Source organism: Cnephaeus nilssonii, assembly GCF_951640355.1.
Source record: "Cnephaeus nilssonii genome assembly, chromosome: 2".
Classification (NCBI taxonomy): domain Eukaryota; kingdom Metazoa; phylum Chordata; class Mammalia; order Chiroptera; family Vespertilionidae; genus Cnephaeus; species Cnephaeus nilssonii.
In genome coordinates this window covers 81,895,234-81,915,728 of record NC_137073.1, presented here as the reverse complement: position 1 = coordinate 81,915,728, position 20,495 = coordinate 81,895,234, and the positions used below count along the sequence as shown (strand labels likewise).

The window sequence follows — 20,495 nt, the reverse complement described above, 5'->3', positions numbered from 1 at the left end:
GGATGGTGATACTGAAACTCAGCCAGGATGAATAGGCCTTTCTACCACCGGTTGTACTAATGAATGAGAAGCTATGGAAACCTCTAATACTAGGTTCTAAAGCAATGGCTCTATTTTCCAGATTTCATGGACTTTGGAAAGCATATTTCATGAGGTCCACAAATATCCCCTAGAACAGGTATTCTCAACTGTGGCTGCATATTAGAAATACCTGGGGAGCATTTACAGCTTGTGATGCTCAGGCCAGAGCCCACATCAATTACATCAGCACCCCTGGAGTGGACCCACGCTCCCCAGGTGATTCCATAGTTAAGAACCACTATCCTTGCCCCGCTGGCGTGGCTCAGTGGTTGAGTATTGACCTATGAACTAGGACAGTGGTCAGCAAACTCATTAGTCAACGGAGCCAAATATCAACAGTACAACGATTGAAATTTCTTTTGAGAGCCAAATTTTTTAAACTTAAACTTCTTCTAATGTCACTTCTTCAAAATAGACTCACCCAGGCCATGGTATTTTGTGGAAGAGCCACACTCAAGGGGCCAAAGAGCCGCGTGTGGCTCACAAGCCTCAGTTTGCCAACCACGGAACTAGGAAGTTGTGGTTCGATTCCCGGTCAGGGCACATGTCCAGGTTGCAGGTTCAATCCCCAGTGCAGGGCATGCAGGAGGCAGCCAATCAATGATTCTCTCTCTTCATTGATGTTTTTCTCTCTCTCTCTCTCTCTCTCTCTCTCTCTCTCTCTCTCTCCCTCATCCTTCCTAAATAAAATAAAATAACCACTGCCCTGGAAAATAGCAGGATTGGAAATTAAACATAAAGATCAACACCTGATACGTTTTCTTCCCTACATGAACTTGACTACCTAGAAGGGACCTGGACTTTAAGAACAATTTCACACACATTCAAAGCTTTATGCTTCTTTGTACTTAGACACAATGAAGTAACATTGTATTATCAGTAAAGGTTGGAGGTTACTTCAGTCTTTTTTTCCTCGTGTCTATTTCTGAGCTACAGTTACTCTTTCAACAAAGATTTATGGAGCACCAGCCATGTACCAGATATGGGGGGGGGGGAGTACCCCAGGAACTAAAGCAGATGTGACATGCCCTCATGGGATTTATATTTTTAGAAAACATATATGATAATATGAACAAGAAACAAGATAATTACAAAAGTGGAATGTGTACAAAGACAATAATGTGTGAAAGGATAATGTGACAGCAAGTGCGCCCCATCCAGGGGCAGGGAAAGGCCAGCTGTCTGAGGAAGTCTTTAGATTTAGGTGTCCAAAGACGTCTTTTCTGAGGGGTGAAATAGGAGATATTTGAGATGAGACCAGAATGGTTAAAGGAACTGGCCATGTGGAGATCTGGGGCAGAGCATTTCAGGCAGAAGGGGAGCGAGTGCCAAGGCCCTGAGGCAGGAACAGAGTTGGCGAGCTCCAAAACCTGCCAGACCGGAGTGCGGTGAGAGGGTGGGGGAGCAGGACAAGGCAAGGTCAAGGATGCGGTTAAGTGGTTCTTAACTTTGGGATCACCTGGCCTTGTTAGGTCACAGGGAAGAGTAGATTTGATTCAAAATGCAGTTAAAAAGCAATTGGAGGATGAGGTCTGTGATTGTCAAATGTGTGAGGGAAAGAGGGAGATCAGTTGCTCGGGTGATAGTGGCTTATTTTAGAGGTATTGTTTTAGAGGTAAGGCCAGAAGGACTTCCAGATGGATGGAGGGTTGGAGGGGGTGGGGTGAGAGAACGAGGGAAAGGGAAGAATCAAACAGAAATCCTTCGCTTTTGGCCTGAGCAACTGACTGGATGGCAGTGCCACATGACGGAACAGGAAGGTCTGGGGGAGGCGCACTGTGGGGGATGAGAGAGCAAAAATCCAAAGCTCGGTTTGCACATCATAACTTTGAAATTCCGTTAGGCATCCATTAATATCCATTAGAAGCTAATGTCCATTAGGGCAAGTCTGGAGCTCAGAGGAAAGGTCAGGGCAGTACATTTAAATTTGGGAGTCATGGGCATGGAGGTGGTATTTAACCTTGGGCCTGGGTGGGTTAGGGAGATAATGTATATAGCAAACAGAATACAGTGAAGGACTGAGCACTAAGGTACTCTGAAAGTTTTGGAAGAAAAAAGAGATCAGTAAAGGAGACGGAGGAGAGGCCAGGGACTTAGGGTTATAGGGCTCTCGGAGTCAAGAGAAAGTGTCTCAAGGTGGAGGGTGTGATAGTTGTGCCAAGTGCTGCTGAAATGCCACATGAGGAGACAACAGGGGAATCCATGGATTTTGTGGGAGACAGGTTTTTGGTGACTCTGACACAAGCAGTGGGGACAGGAGTTCAGACTAGAAAGTCAAGGAGACAATGGAGAGGGGAGGGGGGAGGACGTGGAGACTGTGGTTATTGACTTTGCGTACAAGAAGTTTTGCTGTGCCCGTAGGCATGTAGTTTCTTCCCCTTCTGAGTGAGATCTTTGACAGACTCCTTGCAATGTACACATTTCTCTTGTCAGGGCACAAGTGGATGTATGATGCCTGATCCCAGTTGAATGTCATATATTCAGAGAATCCCCTGGTTGGAATAATAGCCTTAAGAAACCTGCATCAATGCATGGGGTGGAACTGGTTCTGTGCTCACCCTACGCAATAACTTCTCAAAATATCCTTCTTACCAGGCCCGCCTTGTGGAGAGCAGCTACAGTATTTGTACAGGTTCAAGCCTTGGACTAATGAGAGGGCACAGTCCTCTCATGGCCACATGCAAGTCCCAGTTTGGAGGGCAGAGCCCTCCCAGCACAATTATAGCCAACAGCTATAGTTGTAAGCTTGAACCTATGGTCCGAACACGTGGCCCCATGTTGGGTGCCACATGCCTGAGTGATGTGGGCTTGATAGAGTTCAGGTGCATGTAATTGAGTAGGACCAAAACTCACGAGAATGGTGTAAACATCTTGACCACACCCTTACTTTGCCTGGTGGCATCGGGCTATAAAATAAGGACAGGGCTTGTAGTCTGTGGCGTTGTCACTAGCTCTCCATCAGAGAGGCACTCCATCAGAGAGGCACTCCATCAGAGAGGCTCTACATCAGAGAGGCTCTCTATCAGAGAGGACAGCGTCCCACTGAGACCCAGCTTTCATTCTCTTGTCTGTCTTTTCTCAATCCTTCACTGCCCCCACTCAGGTTCACCCTTGCATCATAACAAATGAGCAAAATATATGGTTAGCTTCAAAGCTGTAAATAAAGATTATTAAATGACAGGAAAGGCTACCTAACATAGAGAGATTTGATATTAAAGAGCATAATAAAGCTTCCTCACATTCCTATTTCCACTTAAAACTCAAATAAATTCATATGGTTCTTTGGGTGAACTAGATTCTCACCTTCCTTCCATAGCACATAGGAAGACATGCATTCTCCTTTTTGGAGATTAAACAGTTCTGCTAGCACCTTTGAAGTGTGGCCTCAAGAAGCAACTGGATGTGTTTGGCCAGTTACTGTTTTAAAAAACAAAATCTAGTCTTTTGGGAAAGAATCTTGGGGATCAAAATGGATAACAGAAAAAAATACTCAGAGACTTAGATGTCTGGGTATCCATATAGACAAGCCCTTTGGGGTACAGTCACTACTGAAATAAGGTACTATAGAGGTACCGATTTAAGTCTCTATTTTACAGAGGAGGATCATTTTTAACTCTCAAAGTCAAAATAGTATTGCCTTGTATAGCCGCCTTTTTAGAACCGGAGTCCAGAAGTTTCTTCAGGTAGGTGCCATCCTAATTAGACATTAAGCAATAGCCAAAAAAAGTAGCTCATCATCTTGGAGCAGGGTCAAGTTTGAAAACCAAAGCCTATGGCCATAGTAGTATAAGGAAAATAGTTCTGATTTCGGTGAGCAGACCTCAGATGGGAGCAAGAAGTAGTAAGCATGGGGAGGAAATAGAGAAGTGAAGGAAATTCTTAAAAGGACTATGTGAGGAATCTAGTGGGAATCAGATACCCGGTGTAGGGGGAGCCTGGAGAAAAAGAGATTGTGTTGACCAGGGTGATTATGCTCCTTATGGTGTATTGTCATGTACAGTCACAACAAAAAAATCCCACTATGTTTAGTAGTAGCAGCAGCAGTAGTGGTAGTAGTTGTAGGATGAAAATCTTGGTCCTATTCGCCCTTATTGCTGCAACTCTTCTTTGTGAAGAGGACTGATTTCTCCTCGAGCCAAGGAGCGCATATCATACACATTACTTTTCAAAACAATGTATAAAAGCATACCTGTGTCCCTAACCGGGTTGGCTCAGTGGATAGAGCATCTGCCTGCAGACTCAAGGGTCCCAGGTTCGATTCCGGTCAAGGGCATGTACCTTAGTTGCGGGCACATCCCCAGTAGGGGGTGTGCAGGAGGCAGCTAGTTGATGTTTCTCTCTCATCGATGTTTCTAACTCTCTCTCCCTCTCCCTTCCTCTCTGTAAAAAAATCAATAAAATATATATATTTTAAAAAGCATACCTGTAGTCTGTCAATCAACCTACATTTCAAGTACTATAGATATTCTTTTAACTGACGTTCACTTCCTCGAGTCACTGAATTAAGGGAAGCTCTCCATTCTCTCTGTGAATCCTACTGACTAATGCCGTGTTAGCAAGCATCTTCTAATCCCCGCCATGGACCTCTGCCCCTCCAGTTGGGTTGTATGCTTATCAAGAATCAGTTATATTGGCTTATGTTTCTGCTGTAATTCTGATTAGATATAATCTGATAAAACAGGAGGGCCAAAAGAAAACTGTTAGTATAAAAACTAAGTAGTTGAATACTTTAGAAAGTGACCATAAAAGTGAGTGTATACGAAATTAATTGCTATCAAATCAGGTGTGAACAAGAGAACTGTAAAAGGCTATGAACAATAATGAAATTCTAGAGAATCTGGAGGATTCTGCACTTGGGGTACCTCACAAAGTATCTTTAAATTATGGCTGTACCTCAAAGAAACTGAAAATGGAAATTGGAGATGTGTGTTGCCAGATGAGAACTCCAATCAATAGATCCATACTCAAAGACAAGATTTTCATCAGAAGATTGGTGGATGAGTGTATAATTATCGAATAACAGTTTAAGATAGAGTTATAGCTGACATTAACCTGCAATTGCCAGCCTCAATGACACTGGGTAAGAGAGATTCTACTGTACCTGCTAGGGATGTTCCTTTTGGAGTCTCTGAGCTTTACTTCTCACTAGAAGCACAGCTACAATCATTTATGTTCAAGAGAAATATCATAGGTATACGTTAGCCACAAGTTTCTCTAAGTTCCATCCCTGGCTCAGTCAGATCCCCAGAAAGCTACATCACAGGACTATTTTGCTCTAGATTATTATGGGAATTCCTTTGCAGAAATGTGATTTTAGTGTTAACTCTTGACTTTTATTGAGGTTCCATAAAAGAGATGACTGTATGAAGAATACCTCTGTCAAACTGCTGTATAAGCTTTCTAATATATATGGTAAGCCTCATACTTGAAGAACCACATGATAAACTTCACTCAGTGTTAAATGCCTAAAGACAGCCACATAGGAAGATTCGGAAAGACAGGAAAGGAAGAGGAGAGAAATCATAGCCTTAGACATAACCATCTCAGCCAATTAAATATAAAGCTCCTTCCCCCTCTGCTTTAACATGTTTTCTTATGGATTTATGAATTTTAATTAAAAGTTGGTAAACCTAGTCAATATGCATTAGTTTATCCACACAACCTAAACCGTATATATATATATAACCAATTTCAATTAATATTATATCAAAATTTTGAATGCACCTATAAAACTTAATTTTTCAGCTTCAAAAATTAACATTTCCCCAATTCTCCCTTTTAGTCCCCCTACTTTATTTTTTTACCTTTTAAAAATTTATTTAACTCACATATACTAAAATTTAATTTTTTGTTGTACATTTCTATGAGATTTGGCAAATGTACAGAGTTGTATAAGCACTACCAACATCAAGATACAGAAGAATTTTATCACCTCAAAACATTCTCTCATGCTGTCCCTTTGTAGTCAATCCCTCATCGCCATCCCCAGCTCTTGGAAAAGGCAGATCTGTTCTTTATCCCTCTAATGTTACCTTTGTCAAAATGCCAAAGAGCATGTAGCTTAGCTGTGGCATAGAGCATCTGGCTTCTTTCACTTCTTTTACGCAGCCAAGATTCTACTTGATATTCGTCCAGGTTGTTGAATGTCCACTCCATTTTATTGTCTAGGAGCAATCCATTGCATGGATATTCCATTGTACAGTTTGTTTATCCACCCACCAAATGAAGGACATTTGTGTTCTTTCTAGTTTGGGTGATTATGAATAAAACTGCTGCAAGCATTCACATATGGGTTTTTGTGTGAGCATAAATTTTTGTTTATTTGGGGCAATACCTAGGTATGGAATTTCTGGATCCTATGGCAATTATGTATTTAACTTCATAGGAAATGGCCAAACTGATGTACCATTTTGCATTCCAGTCAGCAATGAATAGAATTAAAATATCTCTGCATCCTTGCCAGCACTTAATATTGTTAGCTTTTGTTTGTTTAGTCATTCTAAAAGATTAGAGGTGTCTCCTTGTGTTTTTAATTTGAATTTACCCAATGTTTAGCACTTTTTAATGTGCTTATTTGCCATCCATATATATTCTTTTTTAAAATTTCTTTATTGATTAAGGTATTACATATGCGTCCCTATCCCTCCATTACCTCCCCCCCACACACACACACACTCATGCCCTCACCCAACTGTTGTCTGTGTCCATTGGTTAGGCATACAAGTCCTTTGGTTGATCTCTCCCCCTTACCCCCACTCTCCCCTACCTTCCCTCTGAGGTTTGACGGTCTGATCCATGCTTTGGTGAAGTGTCTATTTAAGTCTTTTGCTTATTTTTTATTGGATTGTTTGTTTTCTTTTTTTAAAAATATATTTTTATTGATTTCAGAGAGGAAGGGAAAGGGAGAGAGAATAAAAACATCAATGATGAGAGAGAATCATTGATTGGTTGCCTCTTGCACACTCCACACTGGGGATGGAGCCTGCAACCTGGGCAAGTGCCCTGTCTGGAAATCAAACAGTGACTTCCTGGTTCATAAGTCGATGTTCAACCATTGAGCCATGTGGGCCTGGCGGTTGTTTGTTTTCTTACAGTTGAATTTTGAGAGTTCTTTATATATGCCAAATATGAGTCCTTTGTCAGACATGTGATTTGCAAATATTCTTCCCAGTCTGAAGTTTGTATTTTCAATTTTTTAACAGTGTCTTTCACAGAACAAATTTTAAAAATTTTTGATGAACTCTAATTTTCAAGTAACTTTTATAAATCATGTTTCTGGTGTCTAATTTACCCAGCCTCAATGACACTGGGTAAGAGTCATTGGGTTGTCTTTGTCTGACCCAAGACAACAGGATTTTCTCCTATTTTCTTTTAAAAGTTTTACATTTATGTTTCACATTTGAATCTCTGATCCATTTGAGCTAATTTTTATATAAAGTATGATAAATAGGCTGAGTTCATATTTTTGATACAAATGTCTAATTGCTCAAGCACCATTATAAATTGATTTGCCTTTTCAAAAATAGTAAAGTCTAATTGTATTGAAGATTACTTTTAATTTTAGAAAATTTTAAAAATTCAGGAGAGTGAAGAATAATATTACTCATAATATCATCACCCAAAGAATAACCAGTAATCATATTTTAATATTTTTCTTTTTTTGTAAATATGTCTATAGGTATAAGTAAGTTAATAGCATGTATTTTTTGCCAATGGAAAAATATCCTCAGGTGAGGATTAACAAAAAGAAAGGGGCCAATGTGGTGGACAAAAAATACATATATTTTTTCATGTGAGTTTTCTTGATTAGTAATGTAGGTCATCACCTTTGGTATTATTAATTTTTTTCAGTCATTTTAAAACTTTTAATATACTAACTCCACCTTTGTCAAATGGGATGCAAATACCTTTCTTCATTTTTTTGGTCTATCAATCCTTTCTCTGCCAGTTCATCTTTTGATTATTTATTTATTTATTGCTTAGAAAGAGCTTCCCTAATTCAAAATCAGAATTATTTTCATACATTTTTCTATTTTATTCTAGTTTTTTAAGATTCTCTCTTCTTTTATTTTTGTAGTATACGATCTAAGGAAGGATTTGATTTATTTCTAAATATTTACCAATTTTCACAGCACTGTTTTTGTAAATAATCTAGCCCCTCTCTCTATTCTGAAATGCCACCTTTATCAGCTTCTTATTCCTTGTATATATACATGGTGTGTTAACCAAAGAGTTGAAAGGTCAACGTAGATGCATGAGTATCATACATCTTATCCAACACAAAACTTTACTAAGGATACAAGGCTACTGGCAAGAACCCAAGATGAGGCACTTCTTTCAGAGGGGCCCGAGTCCATCACACACGGCTTCCCCAAACCTTGTCCCTTTCTCCTGTGTTAGGATAGGTTTTGATTTCACATTAACAGCTGAGTTCTGAACAATTTATGTGAACATGTTGTTCTCAAAAAAATAAATAAATGAAGTCATTTTGGTTTTGGGGTTTCCAGTTTTATGCTCCTTTAGTTAGACAGAAAATGCTTACAAGTACTTCCCAATCTCTAGCCAGCCATACCCCATAAATCCATAAACTGCAGATTTATTTACAATACACAGTCTAGACAGACCAGGTCTATGCTGCCAAAAAGTGTTATTTTAGATAAGGACTCTGGTATCTTTCCACTAATAAATACCATTAGCGTGTTTATAAAGAGCTCTGGTTAAGGTCACTCACTTTCCATGAATAGGAGAGAGGGTGTTTCAGGCTGTTAACTCTTTGCTTCCCATGTGGGCATTGCTTGATTTTCCAATAAAAGGAAACATACGCAAGCAATTTCTTCTGTATCCATTTTAACATGTCCCCTCCAGCACCATGAATTGAATAACCTGAGCTCTGCGTCTAAAATTCATCAACATTTTATGGTACCACATTTTCATCACAGGAACGAATGAATGAATGAATGAACACAAAGTTATTAAGCCCATGATGCTTGTCTCTTGCACATGCATCAGCTCCTTTGGCCTCATAAAACTCTTTGATGTTGATGTTGGGGGAGAACTCCTCTACCGCATTCCAGGTATTTTCTTTCATGTGGAAGTAGCTTCATTAATGTCATGGTTATGTTATTTTGATCCAAATAAGGAGGCATATCCCCATTTTGTAAATGATACACATTGCTATTTCATAATAGTTCAATGGAGATGCTCAGAGTACACATGACATATGCAGGAAAATATATAACTCAATAGTGCCAGTAAATATAGGAAGTCTACTTAAGTGTGAAGAAATACTCAAAAAACCTTTAGAATTCTAAATTAAGCAAATGATTTTCTATCCCATTCACTTTTCATGAGAAGACTAGTATCAAAATACTAGACTACTGAAGAGAGTCAACATATATCTGAAAAATGCATAGAAAATAGTCATCCTTTTAGAGCCATAAATAGGGTGATGTCAAGTAATATTTCACAAAGAGTTGCCCTCTGAACAAGAAAAATGGCGGAGTCCATCTGTGGACACACGCACAAGGTTGATGCTGGAAAATACTTCTGCTGGTAGAACATAACCATGCTATCAATAGTTAGTGTACTGATTATTAGCCAGATAATTGGATGTTTGGGAGCCTTTTTAGATAAATAAATGTTGGCCAAGACAGAAACAGATCTAGAGCATTTCACTCTAAAGTAGTCAAGGTTTTTTTAGCTGCAAGTGACAGAAACCAACACAGACTACCTTATGCTGAAAAGAGAACTCTATAAAAGTTCTGAAATCAGATCCTATCTAATAAAAGAGTAATATGCAAATTGACCATACCTCCGCCACACACAAGTCACGCCCACCAGCCAATCAGGAGTGAGTATGCAAATTAACCCAACCAAGATGGCTGCGGCCACGGAGTGAGCAGGAGGCTTGGGTTTCCCGGCAATGGAGGAAGCCAAGCTTCCTGCACACCCTGGCCGGCCCAGGCCTCCACTCAAGGCTACAAAGTTTTAATTATAGAAGATAAATAAATCCCAGATACCAGGGCTTCAGCTTGGGTCGCCAGGGGGCGTGACTGGCCTGCAAACCACCACAGGCCCCTTGCCCAGGCTGCCCCATGCCCCAAGGGAACCCCCACCCTGATCCGGGACACCCTTCAGGGCAAACCAGCTGGCCCCCACCCCTGTACCAGGCCTCTATCCTATCTAATAAAAGAGTAATATGCAAATTGACCATCACTCCAACACACAAGATGGCTGCCCCCATGTGGTCAAAGATGGCTGCCCCCATGTGGGCACAAGATGGCCACCACAAGATGGCCAGCAGGGGAGGGCGGTTGGGAGGGACCAGGCCTGCAAAGGAGGGCAGTTGTGAGCGATCAGGCCAGCAGGGGAGGGCAGTTGGGAGTGACCAGGCCTGCAAGGGAGGGCAGTTGGGGGCAATCAAGCCTGCAGGGGAGGGCAGTTAGGGGTGACCAGGCCGGCAGAGGAGGGAAGTTGGGGGCGACCGGGCCTGCAGGGAAGGGCAGTTGTGGGGGACCCAGGCCTGCAGGGGAGAGCAATTGGGGGGGGACTAGGCCTGCAGGGGAGGGCAGTTAGGAGTGACCAGGCCTTCAGGGGAGGGCAGTTAGGAGTGACTAGGCCTGCAGGGAAGAGCAGTTAGGGGCAAACAGGCTGGCAGGGGAGCAGTTAGACATCAATCAGGCTGGCAGGGGAGTGGTTAGGGGGTGATCAGGCTGGCACGCAGAAGCGGTTAGGGGCAATCAGGAAGGCAGGCAGGTGAGCAGTTGGGACCCAGCAGTCCTGGATTGTGAGAGGGATGTCCGGCTGCCCGTTTAGCCCCGATCCTACCAGGATTGGGCCTAAAAAGGCAGTTGGACATTCCTCGAGGGGTCCCAGATTGGAGAGGGTGCAGGCTGGGCTGAGGGGCACAAATTTTGTGCACCGGGCCTCTAGTGTGGGAATAACTGGGTCCGGGGTCGCTTTCAGGAATAACTAAATCCAGAACTTAAACACCAGAAGGAGCATTTATCTGTCATTTCTGTGACAGTTCATCCCCATTGGCACTCAAAACCAGCTCCGTCTACCTAGCGAAAAAAGTGAAAAAAGAAAAATCCCAGAAAAGGAACAGATTTGCTCCCATCTCTAGAGTAATCAGTTGGGGATAACAGGTGGGTACTATGATGATACAGCTTAAGTCTGGCGTTCTCTCTAACCAACCTCCTGTGGCTAGGGCAGCAGTGTCATGAAAGAAAATGACAGATCAGCAGGAGGTACATTAGTGGAGCAGGCAGAGTAGTTGTTCCTGGGGGAACTGTGCTCAGACACATGAGGAGGGTGTGTGGGGCAGCTGCACAGGGTATCCACTGAATTCTCCCTGGAGGACAAAAAGAAAGTGGAAGGGCAGAGGCCTTTGAGACATGGTCTTTAATCACTAACTGAAGTCCTGAGTTCTATTTCTGTGGCAAAATAATGTCCCTATCTTTGTACAATAGGTAAACTTTGAGTATTAAAAAGTAATAACTCTTTAATAGGGCTCCCTTGCCAGAAATGCCAAAAAAATATGATAATGATGATTTAGACATCCCTGATTCATTACTTTCTGTTAATAGTACAATTATACATATAAATACAATAATGATGTTTAATATTTAGTACTTTAGAAATAGTTGGCTTGTTCTTCATTTAACAACTACTGAGTCAATATACAATACAGTCAGGCACTGTACTAGGCACTGGGCAAAAATGAGTAAGGCACAGGCCCTGCCTTCATCTCATCAAGCTGACAGTGCAGTGGGGTAGAGAGAGAAGCAAGCAGGTCATGATAATTCAGTATGAGACATGGCATTCTAGGGTTAACTAGAGAGTGCACTGGTATCTCACCAGGATAGTACTTAATGCAAATTAGGGATTTCAGGGAGAATTTTCCAAAGAAAGTGATACTGATATCTAAGGTGGGACTTGAGGGATGTATAGGAGTTGAAGAGAAAAAAGTTGTTGAGAAAAGTGTGACAGCCAGGGGAAGAGATGTGCAAAGGCCCTGGGTTGCCAAAAATCATGGCACATTTTAGAACTAAAATTGGGTTTAATATAAGGCTGTAGTGCGGACATCAATAAGCAGAAGAGAGAGATTAGCCTGGAGGGGTAATCAAGAGCCATGTTATTGGCCACATCAAGCAGCTGGCTTATATCCTGAGGACAATGGGAGCCATTGAAGAGTTTTAAACAAAGCAATAGCATGATCAAATTTGCATTTAATAAAATTCACTCTGGCTTTACTGTGAAGGATGTGTTGGAAGGGGTCAAAACTTAGGAGGATGCTTGGGTAATTTATTTGGGCAGTGATGTTAACCTGAATTTGGTTAGTGTAATGAGAATGGAAAGAAGCAAAAGGAATTAAGCATAATTCAAAAGCTAGAATCAAAAGGGTTAATTGCAACGAAAGAAAGAAAGAAAGAAAGAAAGAAAGAAAGAAAGAAAGAAAGAAAGAAAGAAAGAAAGAAAGAAAGAAAGAAAGAAAGATTAAGACTAACCCATAAAATTCTGGCTTGGTCATCTGAGTGAATGGGGGTGTCATTCATTGAGATGGGGAATACAAAGGGAGAAGATTTGGGAGCAGGATAATAATATTGATTTGGGGCCCCTGTGGGAAATCAAAATGGAAATGAATAATAGGCTTTTATATAAGTGGATCTGGACTTCAGTAAAGTGGTCTGGGCTGGAAGTAAATGTTACAAGTGTTAATGGAAGTAACGGGAATGGGTAAGATGGGTGGGAGAGTGAGTAATGTGAGATGACGCGTGCCAGGCAGAACCCTGAGGAAACTAACAGTAAGAAGAAAGATAATGGAGCCAGCCCAGGAAACCAAGAAGCAGCACCCTGGGAGGCAGGAGTAAAACCAAGAAAGACAGAGCATCGCAGAAACAAAGAGACACTTTCAAAGAGGAGAGAGAAGTCAAGAGTGTCAAACGCTACAGAGAGGTCACACAATAACTGCAAATTGTCCTTTAGATTGAATAGCAGGAATATGAGAGGCCTTGGGAAGGACTATTCAGGGAGGGAGGAGGACAGTGGTGGAAGCAAGATTGGGAGATAAGACATAAAGAAAGTGAATGCAGACATTTTTGAAATAACTTTATAAACAGAACAGAGGCAGGTATGGGAGGGTCACAGGGGTGAGGTATTTTTTAAGATGGGAGAAATTTGAATATATTTATTCTAGCTATCATATAGTTAAAACCATCAAGGATAGAATGTTTTTCCCATATAAAGCAGAACACACATAGGACACAGAGGGTTCGTTCACTGATCTTAAGTATACAGTTCATTTAATCCCTACATTGTGCACGCCTGTGTAAAAACCACCTAGATCAAGATGTAGAACCTTTCCTGTATCCCAAAAGCTTCCCTCATGCCTCTCCCCACTCAACCTCACCTCAAGAGATAAATAAGCACTATTCTAATTTCTATCACCATAGATTAGTTTTGCCAGTTTTAAACTTCATGTAAATGAATTGATACAATATATCTGAGATTCATCCATGTGATGCATGTAGCAGTTTTTAAAATATTCTGCAATTTATCTGTTTTCCTATTGAACTACTTTGAGTTGTTTCTGACTTAAGACTATTATGCGTAAAGCTGATATAAATATTCTTGTATATGATCTTTTGGTGGACAGACATTTTCAATTCTCTTGGAGTAAAATGCTGGCTCATAGAATAGGTGAATATTCATCATGAGTAAGTAAAAACTACAGGGTGGGGCAAAAGTAGGTTTACAGTTGTGAGTACACAAAACAAAGTTTATTCTTGTATTATTACTTATTTACTTTCGCCCACCCCTGTACAAACACAGTATTTTTAAAGGAATAGTACCAATTACACTCCCAGTATCAAGATATAGAAATTCTTCTCACCTAAGCTTGGAGTTGTCTGTCTTCTTTATTTTAGCTTTCTGGTGAGCAGATGCTTTGAAAGTCAGGCTTTTTGAGATTATACAGGCCACAGCTTCTCGGTTGGTATTTATAAACATTTTAAAGCTTTCTCTTAAGCATTTTCCATTATTGGCTACTGCCCTTCAGTAGGCCAAATCTAATATTAAGAACATGTAAACAGAATTCAGATGTTTCATAAGAAAGAGGTAATTTAATTCCCCTTTAAAGTTAGCTAAATTATAACATAATGATCAGGAAAATCCTGTCAGAAAGAATCTCACTCCTAATTATGAAGATGTGGGAAATATTACAATCAATGTCTTAGTAAGAATTGAGTGGCTTATGTTATGATGAAATTTTCCTTGATCCATCTATTCCAATTTACATTTTGTGTAAGTAGTGAGTTTGAAGATGATGGCTGTTTCCTCTTCTCATTTTCATTTTAATGAACTATACTTAAAATCATCATTAACTATGATCAGAATTATAGACTCCACTGTTTTGAAGAATGTTCATGAATCTTTTGAGAGAAAATAATAAAATAGAATAAACTATTGGCATGAAATTGAATATGGCTATTCTATAATTTGACACATAAGCTTTCCCTCTCTTTTGATGTAGTTTCTATTTGATGCAATATCTAAAACCTGACAAAGAAAGTAAATATATGACACTCAAATAACATTTTCTGTATGATTTATTTTTGCACTAGATAAATCTTTATTCATGTTAATATTACACATGAAGTTGGTGGTTAACATCATCACCTAATAATTTAAATGTCAGGGGAAATGTACTGAAAAATCTGTTCACATATTTTACCAAAATAAGGTTACTTACAGATTTAAGTGTAAAACCTGAAGTGATGAAAGTAGTGAAAAATAACAGAGATATATCTTACCTAATAAAAGAGAAACATGCAAATTAACCTCAATCTGCTACGCCCACAGCCAATCAGAGTGATATGCAAATTAACACAACAAAGGTGGGGGTTAATTTGCATATGCAGGCACGGGAGCGGAGTGAAGCCTGCTATGAGGGGAAGGGGGGCGGTGGAAGGAGCTACTGGAGTGGTGCTCCAGACAGAAGCGAGGACTTGCCGACTCTGGGCGGCCTGGGAGCGAGGAGGTGCAGGCTCCCAGGCGGCCAGGGAGCGGGGACTTGCCGGCTCCCGGGCGGCTGGGAGTGAAGCCCGGGGAAGGAAGGCCTATTCTTGCACGAATATCATGCAACGGGCCTCTGGTGTTTATATAATTGAGTTGGGAAAGGCCTTTCTAAAAATGACACCAAGACCAGTGACCAAAATTTAAAGTATTTGATACATTTGACTTCAAAATTTTAAATTTCTTTACTCAAAATAAAATAATACCACATAAAAACAAATCAGTTCAGAAACGTGAAACATTTTATTGGACAACTGATCTGGTCTCTTAAAAGTCAATTTCATAGGGAAAAAAAGGCAAGGGACTTCTGTAGATAAAAAAAAAGAAAAAAAAAGGGAAAAGACTTAACAACCTTGTGTGAGCCTTGATTGATTCCTGGTTTTAAAAATAAAAAAAAAAGATACTTAGGGACCATTGAGAAAATTTGAAAACACATTAGATAGTATTAAGAATGTTTTCTGTATTTATTAATTGTATAATTAATTTCTGTAGTTACTTAGTTGCAATTGAAGGACAAAGAAAAAGATTTTCAACAAATGTTTCATAAAGAAGTTAACACACTTTAAAAACATTTAAAAATTAATAAAAAGACAAAGACTTTATGAATAAAATAAGCAAAGGGTATGAAATCTGAAATAATGAAAGAAGAAATAAAATGATCAGAAGATATATTGCAAATTTTTCTAGCTTGCTGGTAATCAAAGAAATGTCAATTAGATTGCCAAAGATTTTAAAAAGTTCTGAAATTTACTACTATCTCAGAAATGGCTGGTAGAGGACATAAATTAGTTTAAAGTTGATGGATGATTTTTTAACAACATTTATCAAAACCCTTAAAAAATTTCCATTTCTCATAAACCTGTTGGCCATGTTTATGTCCTCTTTTGAAAAATATTTCAGCATCACTAGTGGTCAAGGAAATGCAAATCAAAAGTGAATCATGAGATGTCACTTCACACCAGTTAGGAAGACTATTATAAAAAGACAAAAGATAAGTGGTGGCAAGGCTGTGGAAAGGACTCTTATATACTGTTGATGGGGATGTAAACTGGTATAGCATTATAGGAAACAGTATGGAGATTTCTCAAAAAATTAAAAGTTAAACTACCATTTGATTCAGCGATCACACTTCTGGGTATATATCCAAAAGAAATGAAATTGGTATTTTCAAGAGATATCTGGACTGCCATGTTCACTGTGGCATTATTCACAACAGCCAAGATAGGGAAACAATCTGTCTACAAATGAATGAATGGATAAATACAATGTGGTATGTATACATATAAAAGCCTAAGCGACTGGCCAACTGGCCAACCGACCAGTAGCTATGATGCCCACTGACCACCAGGGGCCAGACACTCAATGCACAGGCATGGAAACATGAAACAGACTAATGAATCTCAGAGGGAAGTGGGGAGGGGGGAGGGCAGGAAGAAATTAACCAAAGATCTTACATGCACACTAGAGGCCCAATGCATGGACTTGTACACCAGTGGGGTCCCTCGGCCTGGCCTGCAGGGATTGAGCTGAAACCAGCAGTCCAACATCCCCTGAGGGGTCCCGGATCGCGAGAGAGCGCAGACCAGGCCAAGGGACCCCACCGGTGCACGAATCTGTGCACTGGGCCTCTAGTATCTATTATAATAAAAGTGTAATATGCTAATTAGACCGGACATCCTCCGGACAGCCTTCCGAATGAAGCCAAGGCTGCAAGGGAAGCCTGGTCCCGGGTGCCTGCCGGTAGCCAGAGAGAAGCCTGGGTCCCAGGTGCCAGAGGGAAGCTGGTGCCGACAGCTGGGGAAAGGAAGGCCTACTCTTGCATGAATTCGTGCATTGGGCCTCTAGTATACATATAATGGAATATTATTCAGCATTAAAGAAGAAAGAAATCTTGCTATTTGCGAGATTCATCAACAATGGATGAATCCAGAGGATATTATGCTAAATAAAATATGACAGGCACAGAAAGACAAATAATGCATGATCTCACTTATATATGAAATCCAAAAAATTCAAATTTATAAAGGAGAGCATAGATTGGTAGTTGCTAAGGGCTGGGGAGTAAAGGAAATGGGGAGATATTGGTCAAAGGTACAAAGTTTAAGTTACGTAGGATAAATAAGTACTGAAGATCTAATGAACAGCATGATGACAATCTATAATAATAAAAGCGTAATATACTAATTAGACCAGACGTCTTTCCAGACATCCTTCTGGACGTCCTTCTGGACAAAGCCAGGGCTGCTAGGAAAGCCCGAGTCCTGGGTGCCAGAGGGAAGCCAGTGCTGGCAGCAGGGGGAAGGAAGGCCTACTCTTGCATGAATTTCGTGCATCGGGCCTCTAGTAGCTAATAATACTGTATTGTATACTTGAAATTAGCTAAGAGAGTAGGTCTTAAGTATTTCTACCATCTGCACAAAAATAATAATGATGTGAGGTGATATATATGTTAATTAGTAGTAATCATTTCACAAATGTATACAATATCAAAACATCATATTGTATACTTTAAATTTGCATAATTATTGTCAATTATACCTCAATAAAGCTGTAAGAAATATTTCCACCTTTAATTCCATAGCAATTTATGCTAAGGAAATAATCGTGTTTTATAAGGATATGTGGATAAGTTTTTCTTAAAATGAAATTTTGTAGGTACACTAACATAGAAAAGTATTTACAGTGTACCATTATTCTAAAAGCAGATTACAAAACACTATTTATATAATCTCATTCATTCTAAACTTGTGGATTTTAAATCTTACATATTCACTTAAGAATTACCACTTACACTCAATCCAATAGGGCTTTGGATGATCACAAGATGGTGGTAGTGTGTTCTAAGGGAAACGGTCGAGAGAACTTTACCCCTAAACAACAGTTCCCAAAATAATTTTTAAAAATGTACACATTAGGAAAATTCTTAATTTTATAATTTTTTTTCTCCTTTATCGTCTACCAATTCTGATTATTTCTTCCAAAGTCAATGATATTTTCTAAATAGCTTCCCAAAATATATCTAGTTTTTAGACTCTATCAGCAACTTTTCTTGATTATTTAGCCTTTCAAATAGGATGTGTGTTACTGCATTCTACGGGTTTCTTTTTTGATTTTGTTTTTGTCCTAATTTCTCAACAAAGCAGAATTTTCCTTTGCTTTTGCAAAACAAAAGTTTTAGAATATAATTGACCTCATATTGCTAATATATCTTCATTTTCATTTTTTTTCTACCTGTGAAGCAGTTATTTGACCTGATTTAACATAATCTGGAATTAGAATTTCTTCTCTGTGCTCTACATCTGGGTCTGAATTTAAATTGAGGGTTTTCTAGACTTTTAAATGTTGCTTTTTTTCCATCCACGGTGTTTGTTGACTGATTTATCTCTTTGGAGGTTTTTGATTCTGTTTTAAAGTCATATGCTCATGGTACAGCTGTAAATGCTCAGATAATCTGAGATCAGGACATTTTTATTTGTATCGTCCAAAGGAAAATAGATAATTAGGATTTACCTTTTTCCTCCTGTAACAATGGCTTCTGTGGAAGAATCAATGTCAGTGTTAATTCACACCTGCAACCTATAATACTTAAATGCTAGTTCTATATTAGTGACTCTCTGGTATTCTTACTTTTTAGCCTACATATCTTTCTTTTGGGGGGCCTTTACAGTTAATCTTGGAGCTCCCTTCTCCCTCCCTCCCTTTCTTCCTTTTAAAAAGGCATCCACACAGTATGCCTGCATTCAATGTTTAGTGCAATAGAAAAAGCCTGGACTTTGGAGTCAGTGTTCCAATCCCAGACTTAATATATATGTGACCCAACCTCTGCTTCTTCATCTTTAACATGTGAATAGTATCTACCTCCGAGAGTCTTGTGTCTTCTATTTCTGGCAATACACTGGGCTAGATAACTCTAAAACATACAAGACAGGTAAGTTGTATAAAATATGATGCACACTTTTTAAAATATATACCAGTAACTGATGTAGAAAAGAGATACTCACATAAAGTCGTGCCTGCCCTTGCCCCTCAGATCCGATCTTTGTCTTTGTCTTTGTCCACACTGTATCGCCAGGTTCCCTGGTCCTCTAGCTTCCTGTTGAGCTTAGTCAACTGGAAACCCTGGCCAAAGTTTATAGGGATGGGGAATGATGAGATCAAGGTATTTATTCTTCTATATCCCTCTTTATGAGGTCCCTTTGAACTGGCTGTGTCCCATAACCACCCGTAACTGTTCTACCCAAGGAGGCCTGCACTATACAACTCTCTCTCCTCTCCTCATTTAGTGCCTAGAAGTGTGACAGTGCCATGAGGTCAGTCTCAAATTCCTTACGGTCCCTGCTGGCCATGTGTACCTTTGTCATCAATCCCTATGTAAATAAATGCTTTTTGAATCATTCATTTGTTTCCTGTTGGGATTCTGATACAAACCACGACTCTCAAAGGGCTACATGTTTCATAAAAGGTAGTCTGGGGGAAATATACCTCCAGCACAAGAAGATAACTAGGATGTTTGCTTGACTCGACCTCCTAAGAAATAATAACTATGCTTTTCACTGCCATTGTAGTCCAAAAGCAATACTTTTCAGGAATTTAAAGTCCTGTTGAATATGTGATTTCAAGCTTAAATCGTAAAACACATAGAGAAGAAGCTAGAATGAGAACGTCCAACATATTTCTAATAAGAGTTTCAGAAAGGAAAAATAGAGAGAATATAATGATGACACAGGTCACCAAGGAAAAAGGAAGATCTTAAAAACTGCCAGAGAGAAAAGGCATTGCCCACAGAGGAACTACAATGAAACTGAAAGCAGGTTTCTCCACAGCAAAAATAGAGGCCAGATGACAATGGAATAAAGTGTATAGCAGATAACAGTAAATGAACCAACTCAATAAATGAGCAATAAAATGGCCTCCATCTCTTAGATGACTGTTTCCTTATGAACCAAATGAGTTCTTTATACTTTATGCATATTTGTCTGTTTTACTCAATGTAATTCAGTATTTGCATTTTTCTCTTGTTTTAATAGTAGTTTAGTTTTTTCACACTTGTACCTGTTAATCATTTTTAAAAATATATTTTTATTGATTTCAGAGAGGAAGCTTAGAAGGAGAGAGAGACAGAAACATCAATGATGAGAGAGAATCATTGATTAGCTGCCTCCTGCATGCCCCCTACTGGGGGATCGAGGCCACAACCCAGGCATGTGCCCTGACTGGGAATCAAACAGTGACCCCCTGATTCATAGGTCATGCTCAACCACTGATCCACACTGGCTGGGCTGTACCTGTTAATCTTAACTAAAGTTGTTTTAACCTTTAAATGAGAAACCATAAGTAAA

At 39.7% G+C, this 20,495-nt stretch overlaps 1 protein-coding gene across 1 annotated transcript in view; it reads left to right on the top strand.

Annotated features, from left to right (window-relative positions):
* Nucleotides 1-20,495, top strand: part of RGS7BP (regulator of G protein signaling 7 binding protein) — a 99,829-nt gene that overhangs the window by 23,814 nt on the left and 55,520 nt on the right. The gene's annotated exons all lie outside the window — the stretch shown is intronic.